The 11,416-nt window shown below is 39.0% G+C and overlaps 1 long non-coding RNA gene across 1 annotated transcript in view; it reads left to right on the top strand.

Moving 5' to 3' along the window:
* Window positions 1-1,164, top strand: part of LOC114486927 (uncharacterized) — a 104,324-nt gene extending 103,160 nt beyond the window's left edge. The window contains exon 3 of the long non-coding RNA XR_003681369.1: window positions 1,099-1,164. This is a non-coding gene — a long non-coding RNA (uncharacterized lncRNA). The remainder of the gene's footprint in view (window positions 1-1,098) is intronic.
* Window positions 1,165-11,416: the final 10,252 nt, after the last annotated feature.

Genomic DNA, 11,416 nt, shown 5'->3' with positions numbered 1-11,416 from the left:
CGCGTCCGAAGCCTCACCCCCGCAAGGGGAGAGGCCACAGCAGAGGGAGGCCCGCATACCACAAAAAAAAAAAAAAAAAAAAAAAAAAAAAAAATTATTTACCTAAGGGCCCTTTCTGAGACCACCTCCTCCTGTCACCTACAGTGGAGAGCTGAGCTGAATGCCTAACAGATGAGTTTGGAGAGAGGTAAGATGACCATTTGCCACATTTTCCTATGTAGCTGCCTGCACTCCTCCTAGCTCTTCCTTACTCCTGATCATATTTAAGCAGAGCCAACTATTGCAGCAAGAGATTTCTTTTGATGTTAAGCATATATCCTCCTATTAGGCATAAAAATTAATCTGTATTCAGTCATTGTGTGTAAGAAATTAAAACAGAAGATTTTCCAACATCTGAACCTTGTCACAAATAAGTATGTACAAGCTATGTTAATTCCGTGCTTAAACACACTATAATGTCATGGGGAAGATGAATATCTGCCCTTCTGCTTTAGATTTGAGGTTAGATTGGGTAGGTCTGTGCCAGGGTCATCTAGATCTAGACTGCAAGCAAATCACCTTCGCTGAGATCAGACCTGATAATGGAAATGAAGTCACCCAGCTAAAATGTGTTGAGCTTTACAAAAGATTTCCTCCATGCTCCTGTTTATATAGGCAAATTACTCATCCCAGTGGCTCTAGGCCACTGTACCTGCTGAGCCTCTGCCTGCTGTTTTTGAGCCAGCGATTTATCACAACTAAAGTTTTATTAAAAATGTACCCTCTGCTCTTCAGAGAACAAATACGAAAATCTGGTTTCTGAAGATATCAGAGCCATTTATTTTTGAAGTTGGCAACGCTGGCTGTGAACACTGCTCCAGGGTGGATCTCTTCTGTGGAAGGTAGAGTTATGTATTTTTCAGAACAAGGTTTTCTCCTTTCATCGACAAGAAGCAATAAAATATTAAATATGGTATAAAAAAATTAAAACATTTTGGAAGGGAAAGAGCAAGCAAATCACATACCCTGAGTGGCAACCAGTGCAGGGAGCCTCTCTGACAATAGGCAAGAAAAAGTTGTTGGCACCGGGGCCCTCTGATCATTGCATCTGTTCCCCAGCTTCCCTGCAGAGCTGGCTGCCCCACGCTGGATGAAAACACTGGCTTCTCCCTGGCCCTAAAGCAGACAGGAACAGATGGGGCATCTATGAGGTGGCTGTCCAAGACCGGCCAAGACCCGCTTATGGAACACTAGGACAACTAATTGAAAAGTGAGAAAGTCAGCCAGCTAGCCAGTTAGCTGCTTCCTCTTCACAAGTATGAAGAGATGGCCTGGAATGAGAAAGACTTGGTTAGGACTTGTAGCTTAACTGCTTACTCAGTATGTGGTCTTGGAAAAATTACTTATTATTTATTACTCTGAAGTCCATTTTCTCTTCAAGGAAACTAGAGATTATAATATCCAGCATCCACCTGGAGGTATCGACTGCAATCATTAATGTAAAGCACCTGGACTAAAGTAGGGATTTATCACAGTCATGGTAGCAAACACTTACACAGCACTGTTCCTTCCCAAGCACTTTATGCGTTAGCTCATTTAATCCTAAAACAGCTGTATGATATAGGTACAAGTTTATCTCCATTTTACTGGTGAAGAAACTGAGGCACAGCAAGTTTAAGTAACTTGCCCTAAAACACACACTTGCTTATAAGATACAGAGTCAGGATTGAAACCCAGGCAGTCTGGTCCTGGTTCTCAATCTCTAGACCTGTACTCTTCACCTTAGGAGAGTCTCCTATGGATTAATGTTCATGTCCCCCTACCCTTAGTAACAGTGTGATTTTTCTTTCCACGGAAATAAAAGGGAGTTTTGTTACTGTTATTTTTGTTTAGACATGGCTCCCATGAATTTGAGAGAGCATCTTAGGACTCTGCATTTCTTTTTTGCAGTGAATGGCCTTTCTTTTCACTGTTAAAGAAATCCAACACACTTCAGGTTGAGACTATTCAGTTTAAGTCCATCATGTTCCAAGAGAAACCTGCTGATTCAGTTACAATGATGTACAATGGACAAACGACTGGTTATTTAGGTAGTTTTAATTTTTGTCAGGTTGTCAGGGAATTGTGGAGACATTATAAAGCTGGAGAATCAAGACAATCAGATGCAATCCTAAAGTTATGATGTCGATGATAAACTTAGATATCAATTGCCAACCAGCACCCTTTACTTAGCAAAAATGAGTCACTGTCAATTTTATAGGTGAAAACAAAAGGATACTATGTTAAATCAGGATCTTGGCCTGTCCTGATTTGTATATTTGTCTTGTTATCCATTAACTGATGTGTTTTTGTAAATGTGAATATGGCACTCATCAATAAACCTTTATGAGTGATTGAGTTAACCTCAAGTCACTGTAGCTTTAGTAATTGCTTGTTAGTTTAGATGCTAGAACTGCATGTGTTGTGCATATTCTGATTTTATTAAAATAAAAAGTTGAACTGCAAAAAAAACTGCATGGAAAATTAATTTTGTAAATAAATCAAATTTTAAATTCATAGGGAAATGTATTATTCTGTAAAATCATTTCGTGAAATGAAGGCTTATTCTGTGATGGAAATATGTTCTGGTTAATGTACCTTTTCAGTAATTGAAGTTTTTGTATGATGATGTTTCTAAAAGTGAAATGTATATATATGTATAAATATGTGTATAATCAGCAACAGTGACACAGAACATAATCCTGAGCCCTTGAAGGGCACTGAGGTTTGAGAATGAGGTTCCCATGGGTGCCATGTATGGTTTTTCCTGCAATATCTACCTATAAGTTGTTGGCAGTAATCCAACAGTAATCAGACACCATCTGTGATATCCTTTCTGTTTAATATCAAAACCTCACCGAATATAAATACCCTCCATTCCTCCCACACATCTCTCTCTGCTTCCCCCACCCCCACCAAATCCTCCCAACAGACTTCAGGGTTGCTCTCTAATCAATTTATTCCTACAAAAGAGACACACAAGTTACAACTTAATGGCAAGTTGAATTTTCCAAGTGTCTAAGTGTAAACCCTACAGTCATCTATCAGTAGAGATATGAGTATGAATGAAAGCAGAAAAACATTAAATTCCTGAACTAGGTTTATCAACAGTTCAGCCTGATAACAGTTTTATATGTTTCTAATTACAGCTGACGATGCAAACATCATACTAACACTAAAAATACATAAGTACAATGGCATTTGAGGGAGTATGAAGGTGATTTCTAGCCACATAGACTACAGCTTTCAGAAGATCCTGGCTTCAGCTAATATGATCATTCAGATAATATATGCACTTGTAGTGTCTTATTTACATAAAGAAAGGAAAGAGATGAGGGACTTCCCTGGTGGCGCAGTGGTTAAGAATCTGCCTGCCAACGCATGGGACATGGGTTCGAGCCCTGGCCCGGGAAGATCCCACATGCCACAGAGCAACTAAGCCTGTGCACCACAACTACTGAGCCTGTGCTCTAAAGCCCATACTGAACCCATGTGCCTAGAGCCCATGCTCCACAACAAGAGAAGCCACCGCAGTGAGAAGCCTGTGTACCGCAAGGAAGAGTGGCCCCTGCTCGCCACAACTAGAGAAAGCCCACATGCAGCTACGAAGACCCAACGTAGCCAAAAATAAATAAACTAATTTTTTAAAATATTTTTTAAAAAAAGAAAGGAAAGAGATGAGATGGGGTTGAGACTTTATCAGAATGGCTGCAAAGTAGGAGAGATTGGAATCAGTCTACTGGACTTGAAAATAATTTTAGGTCTAAGAATATATGCATTTGGCATTCAACTCTTAGTAGATGTTTATAAATTCTTCTCTGTGACAAATACAATTTATTTTCTTTAAATGTTTAATAGGCACATTTTTTTCTGTTCAGCTGCAGTATCAACTGTGCACACCTGTATAAAGGAGAAGATATTGCTTGGTGTCAAGTGGTTATTCCTTTGCCCTTCTCTGGACAGTGATGCAGCCGATGTACCCATTACTGCTTTTAGTCCCCTTTATTTTCCAGGAGCAAGGTGAGCTAAAGGAGAGAATTCTCTCCAAACATAGGATAAAATAGAAAGGAAGAAGAGAGAGGATTTGAGCACTCATCAACTACAAAGAAACAGGGCAAAGAAAAGTCAAAAACTTGTGTGAGGTGTTCAGCCTGCGTGGATGTGGGTGGAACCTGCAGAAAGATCAAGCGGGCTAGTCGTGTTAGGGAAGAAGATCTTTATGGGGAGGGAGGCAGTAGAGCTTGGGCTTGGGTTGGTGTAAATGTGGTAAAAGTAGACAAAGAATTGGAAATGATCAGCAGGTACATGGAAATATGGAAAGATGCTGAGAGTATAGATTTGAGAATCATCTGCACAGAAGGGTCAGGTGATGCCTTAATAAATGAGTTTTGTTTGGTAATATCTTTAACTTATTATATTTAACGTCTTATCACGTTTTTCTGAACAGATTAATTTACTTCTGGGGAAAAAAGAAAAGAATGTACATTCTAATTCAAGGTAGATTGAACGTACATATTCACCTCTCTCCCTGTAGAGACTATATTGAGATGATAATAAAAGTTTTTAAAGGAATGGAAAGGGTGTGGAGAGGAGGAAATGAGTAGATAAGAGACTTCAAGAAACTTCTAGATGATGGCAAGTGGTTGGAAGTATGTAGACAGATGAAACACAGTAGCAAAACCATAGCCCAGAATGTGCAGCAGTATGATGGTCTGCAGTGCAGAAGAGCACCCATCTGCCTGGAGGGGCTAGAGGCTTGGAGTCACAGGAATGATAAGAAAGAAGAGGTGAGCAGAAGTCATAAACTGGGGAAAGTTGTGTGAAAGTCAGAGCTGCAGGCCACCTGGCCATTGCCTCCAGGATCCTTCTCTAAAGATAATAAGTAAACCAGGGAAAGCCATGACCTCTTTTGAGAGTTTTGGCTGTTCAGCAAAAGAATTCCTTATTCTGGCATTTAGATACCCCTGAACTGTCAGGGAGCTCCAAGCCTACTTACCATAAAGCTGATCTTTCAACCTGCCCTTCCCTTGTACACGGATCTTCCAGGAAGACCCCCCCAAGCAAGGAAAAAAAACTCTTTCTACTGAACAGAGGAGGAAACACGCATCTTCATTATTAATATGTAGCATCTAGGGAGGATCCAACACATGAGGAAGACAAGTAGTATGAAAAAGAAAGACCACAATTATCAGAGAAAATAGACATTATTCAGAAAACAGAGAGGGACTTTTTCAAAATCTTCTGGTACTCTCAGAGATTCGAGAAGATATTGTGTCCTAAAATCAAATTGTTGTGAAACAGGAACACAGAGTAAGTAAGACTGCTTAGAAATTAAGCATAATTGCTATAAGATAAAGCAGAGGAAATCTACAAAACAAAGCAGAAAGACAAAGAAAATATAAAAAATGAAAGAAAGAGACATAGAGGCTTAATTTAGGAATTCCATCTTCTGACCATAGAGATTCAAGAACAGTAGATTTTAATAAAAAGAAGAGGTGAAAATTCTTTTTAAAATTGATAGAAAAATGCCCCAGCAATAAGGATAGACACAAGTATTGAAATTGAAAAGGCATACTGAGGGGGAAATGGGGTGAATGTAATAAAGATTCCTACCTAGAGACATCTTCATGGAATTTCAGAGCAAGAAGGTTAAAGAAAAGTTCCTAAACTTCCAGAGAGAATAAACTTGGACTTCAAAGGACTTAGAATCAGACTCGTACAAGACTTCTTATCATCACCTGTGGATGTTAACAGGTAATGAGGAAAAGCTTTCAAAGTACTGAAGGAACATGATTTTCAACCTGGCTATTTTTCTTTTTTAAAAAAAGTTGAAATGTAGTACCCATGGTGAGATGCACAAATCTTAAGTGCAGAGCCTGGTGAGTAAATGTACACCATCCAGATCAAGATGTAGGCTATTTTCTTCACCCCAGAAAGTTCCCTCATGCCTTCTCTCAATCAATACACATTACCTTCTCCCTCAAATAATCGGTATTTGACTACTATCACCATAGGTTTGTTTTCCCTGTTTCTGAACTTTCTATAAATTTAGTCATAGAGTATATACTTTTATGTCCAGCTTCCTTTGATCGATATAGTTGTTTTAATATTCATCCAAGTTGTTGGGTGTAGTAGTAATTCATTCTTTTCTATTGCTGAGAAGTCTTCCATTGTATTATCATGGTATGGTTTGTTTCTCCAGTCTCCTTTTGGTAGTCATTGGGTTGTTTCTAGTTTGAAGCTATTTTGAATACAGCAACTACAAACAAACTTACACAAGTTTTTGTGAATTGTCTGACCATTTCTTCTGGGTGGATTCGAATTGCTGGTTTGGTCATAGGTTGATGTGCGATTAATTTATTAGAAACTGCTATACAGTATTTCAAAGAGTTTTACCCTCATATAAGCAATGTTTTCTGAAGTTCTAGTGTCTCTACATCTTTCCCAGTACTTGGGAAACTTAACTTAAGCCATTTTGGTCAATGCATAGTGATATCTCACTGTGAGTTTGATTTTCCCTGATGAGCATTGATATTGAGCAATTTCTCACATACGTCTTAGCCATTTGGTTGTTTTCTTTTACAAAGTTCCTATTCACGTATTGGCCCATGTTTAAAAATTGGGTTGTTTATCTTTTTCTTACTGATTTTTAGAAGTTCTTTGTAAATTCTAGGTCCTGGCTTTTTTCAGGTTTGTGTATTGCAAATATTTTCTCCTAGTCTGCAGCTTGCCTTTTCACTTCTTTATTTAACTTATTTCACTTCTTTATGGAAATCTGTACTTGGTCAAACTATCCACTGAGTAGGAGAATAAAAATAAAGACTTTTTTTAGAGGTATATGTCTCAGGATCTCCTAATATCCTTTCTTTTTTTTTTTCTTTTTCTCTGTTGTGGCCTCTCCCGTTGCGGAGCACAGGCTCCGGACGCGCAGGCTCAGCGGCCGTGGCTCACGGGCCCAGCCGCTCCGCGGCATGTGGGATCCTCCCAGACCGGGGCGCGAACCCGGTTCCCCTGCATCGGCAGGCGGACGCGTAACCACTGCGCCACCAGGGAAGCCCAATATCCTTTCTTAGTAAGTTATTTTGGGATGTCCTCTTAGAAGACGGGTGAAAAAGCAAGAAAGAGGAACAGGTAAGATCCAAGAAAAAGTAAATCCCAGAAAGACAGTGAAAAGATGAGGATAAAAGCTATACAATGGGCTTAAGCAGCAATTACTCCTGATTGGAGCAGGAGAATGCAGAGTTCAGGGAGTTCTGGGGAAAAAGGTGAACTCCAGCATGACTGATAGTCTAGATAAGCCTGAGAATAAGGTGAAGGTGAATTATTCTTCTATCAACAAGAAAAAAGAAATTACAAACTTCAGGAAAAACAAAAAACTATGTAGGAAATTCTGGTTCAGATATTATGAAATAAAGTATGTCATAATTTTTTTTTTGATGTGGGATGTCATGATTTTCAGCATTTAATCGATTTGGCATAAGAACAGGGAATTTATTTGACTCGAGTGATTAAGATATAAATATTCTCCTTTAAATTGCTCAGGGGTTATGCCATTAGACCTTTTATTAAAAATATATAATTCTAGCCTATTACTTGTCTTTGCAGTCATTGGCATGTACATAGTTATGATAACGTAAGTCTGTTAATAGATTTTTGACTTTTAGAATCAACCTATTTAGGTAAAGAATGGAAGACCTATTTATATTTGAAAAACAGAATGGAAACATTAAAAATCCTGATGATATACAAAATACAAGTACAGCTGTAAAAGAAGAATTGGGCACCACTATCTTCATGTTAAAGATAAGATGTTAGTTGAGACACTAATTAGATGGTGGAGCCGAAGTAAGAGAACATAATGTGAGAATGTGAGTTCTATGAGGGCAAGGATTTTTTTCTTTTTTCCAGTAGGGAGGTCTCTTCATTGCTGTATCACTGGCACCTAGAACAATGCTCTGAGCACATAATTTGCCCTTAGTATAAATTTGTTGAGTAAAACACATATTTAATGTAACAATTAGAAGAACAAAATATATGCTACCTCATACTTGATTTCCACTTCTTATCCCATTCCTTAAGAAGGCCAGTTTTGTGGTTCCTGACCTTGGCCTCACCCCTAGAAAGAATTTTTCACATGTCTCTTAGTTTCAATCACTGCAGCCCACTGTTCTATCTTGTCTTAGGTTCTTACACAAAGCCCAGTTCAATTCAATTACCTAGAATTCAGGTTGGTTGGTAAGTAAGTTTAGGCAGATATCACTGTCCTACTCCAGTTCTTAGTTTCCAGTGAGTTCAGTGGCAGGATCCAGGAGCTGGAAATGTGCCCAGTGGACAGCATCTGTACCAAGAATAGGGGCCTGCCATGTATGCAAGATGAAACATGCACTTCTGAGGCACTAATGCTGAAAGGGCCTATATGATTGAATGAAACAAAGAAGAATTGGCATCAGTTGAAACCATATCTTTGAGTGGCTAAACTATTTGCTGTCAAAAGTTAGGAAATGGGGTGGGATAGGGATGGTGAGAGGGAGACGCAAGAGGGAGGGGATATGGGGATATATGTATACATATAGCTGATTCATTTTGTTATACAGCAGAAACTAACACACCATTGTAAAGCAATTTTACTCCAATAAAGATGTTTAAAAAAGTTAGGAAATGCCCAGTGTCTTAATTTGGGCTGCCATAACAAAATAACATAGACTGAGTGGCTTAAACAACAGAAATATATTTCTCATAGTTCTGAAGCTGGGAAGTCCAAAATCAGGTGCCAGCATGGTTCTGTGAGGGCCCACTTCTGGTTTGCAAGTTGCCACCTTATCACCGTGTCCCCACATGGTGGAGAGAGAGCTCTTCTTATGAGGGTACTAATCCCACCTTGGGTTCCCCACCCTCATGAGGGTAGGATGCCCCATCCATCTAAACCTCCCAAAGGCCCCACCTCCAAATGCCATCACATTGGAGGTTAGGACTTAAACATATGACTTTTGGAGGGACACAAATCTTCAGTCCATAACACCTAGCAAATTTCATTTTGATTGTGCTCATCATTTTCATTGTAACTTGAGAAAAAGAAGTTTGTTGCACTGATCAATTTGAGACTTTAAGGACTAGATATATATGGGAAAAATCACTGAAAAGTGTCAGATGAGAAACAGAATGTTTAAGCAGGAAATCTCTAATTGTGATTTCCTCTCAGTTATAGAAAAAAAAAAAAAGGAAGTAGGAGGCTTGAGAGATTTTAAGACATGGTTGAGATCTGATGCTAATGTAGTTAGAAAGTATAGATCAGAATCCACTTAAATTCCAGTCAGTAGTCTTTTTACAGTGTAACACTACTCTTGTTCTTGCCAGTGATCAGCAGTCCTCAGCCAGCAGTAAGGGATTTGATTTCTATTGGCCAATTTAAAAAATCACGACTTTTGCCATTTCCATCTAGAAAACCTTGCAAAATTATTTTAAGAATTTTAAAGAAAAGCTGAGATAATGAACATCAGTGAGAATATTTAAAGATCATAATAAAGTGGGGTAAGAGAGAAACCTTCCTTGATGGAAGACACAATCCCATGAACAATAAGAGGAGCGAGAGAAATTCTCACTTTGGAATTCATCTGGTATGAATATTGGATGAATACGTTATTTTTTAAAATCATTTTGAGGTTGGGGAGTGATTTAATAGCATGCTAATATTTTTTAAATATCTGGTTGAATCTAGTAAAATTATCCATTTCATCAGGTTGTTTAAAATCCGTTTCACCAAATTCACTATCTTTTTTATTAAACCTTTTTGGATGAACAAAAAAAAAGCCCATATAAGAAACAAAAGAAAAGGTTTGTGTAGGGTATGCTTGTATATATGTCATAGGACTCTGGAAGAATCTGCAAGAGAAGGTAACAAGAGCTGCCTCTAGGAAGGGGAGTAGAATCACTAGGGAGAAGTTTGGGAAGACCTACATTTCAGCATATACTTTTTGCAGCTTTTGAATTTTGTAGCATGTGCATAAATTACCATTCAAAAGCTTTAAACAAAAAATTTATTTTTAAAATTTAAAAAATAAACGCAGTTGAGTTTTTTAAAGTTAAATTGGGGGAACACAATGAGCTGTCTTACTGCTGCTTGGAGTACAGTGTCCCGAAATACCTTGGCAAAATTTCTACAGTCATTTTGCCTGAGCAGCTCAGAAGGAGGGCCGTGGCCTCCATGATCCCTGTACTGTTTTGCTTTTTTATTTACTGTAGCTGTGACAAGGTGGTGTGCAAAAGAGAAGCCTCCACCTTAGTCACTGGCAAAGCGCTGACTTGAGAAGTTTTGTTCTCCGTTATGTTTTTTCAATAAAAACTGGCTGCATGCTTCACTATCTTTTTTTTTTTTCCTAAGTCCATACAAATGTCAAAATTGCATTCACATTTCCAGCTATAAAGTTAACATGACCAGCAAAAGGGAAACTGTCTGCTTCCAGGACTTGACTTTACTAGGGATTTTTCAAGCATGAAGCTTTTAATAAGCCCTCTGCATGCAGTATTTCATTTCCTTCAGACGAGACACTACCTCACGGCCTCCACACGCCCTCCCCTTGGCTCACAGCAGCTGCTCGCTGTGTGTAACCTGCCTAGGGGGTTGTCCAGCCTCCTCCCATGGAACCCGGCATGTTTCTAGAGAAGAGATACAGAAGTTAAATTTTTTTTAAAGTGGCATATGTAGCTACTTCTCTCTAAATTCACGAAGTTGCATGTTTATGCAATTATGGAGAGCACTAGGGACCTGGGCAAAGGCCACCAGTGCTCTAGGGACTACAGGTATTTTGACGAAGGCTGCTGGAGAGAATTTTGAAGCTTTGGGACTTGGCACTCCTGGAATATCAAGTATTTTCTCTTTCTTGCTTTCCTCTTTTGGACCCCCAAAACAACAAATATTATTTTTTCTTCTTGGAACAAGTATGGAATTTAGAGATGAACCTATAACCCTTTTGGACATCAGTTTTTTATTAAGTGTTGGGTGGAGTAGGGTCAGCGTTTCCAGAGACAACTCACCAAGAAAGGTGGTAAATCAGCATTTTTACAATCTACCATGAGAGTTTGAAGAGGCAAGAACTTAAATGACACTGCTGGGAATTACAGCCTTTGCTATAATTGCACAGTGGGGCACATCCATATTGGAGGGAGCCTTTTATTTATTCCTCTAGTCATCTTTCCTCTGTTTGGATGGGCCGGAACTGGGCTGTGTGTACTGCCTGCATTACATCCAGGACTGATGCTGTCAAATGCACCATCCATGGAGTGAGTTCAAAGGCTATCATTTATGCCCCTACTGATACTGCTTCTCACTGTTTGTTTGAAGGGGAAGTGGAGGATGAGAAGAAGAATTTGGAAGCCATGGAGTGGGTGGGCTCACCTGGGT

Source organism: Physeter macrocephalus, chromosome 9 (genome assembly GCF_002837175.3).
Source record: "Physeter macrocephalus isolate SW-GA chromosome 9, ASM283717v5, whole genome shotgun sequence".
Lineage (NCBI taxonomy): Eukaryota > Metazoa > Chordata > Mammalia > Artiodactyla > Physeteridae > Physeter > Physeter macrocephalus.
Note: the sequence above shows the minus strand (reverse complement) of the source record. Positions and strands in the feature narration are given on the sequence as shown.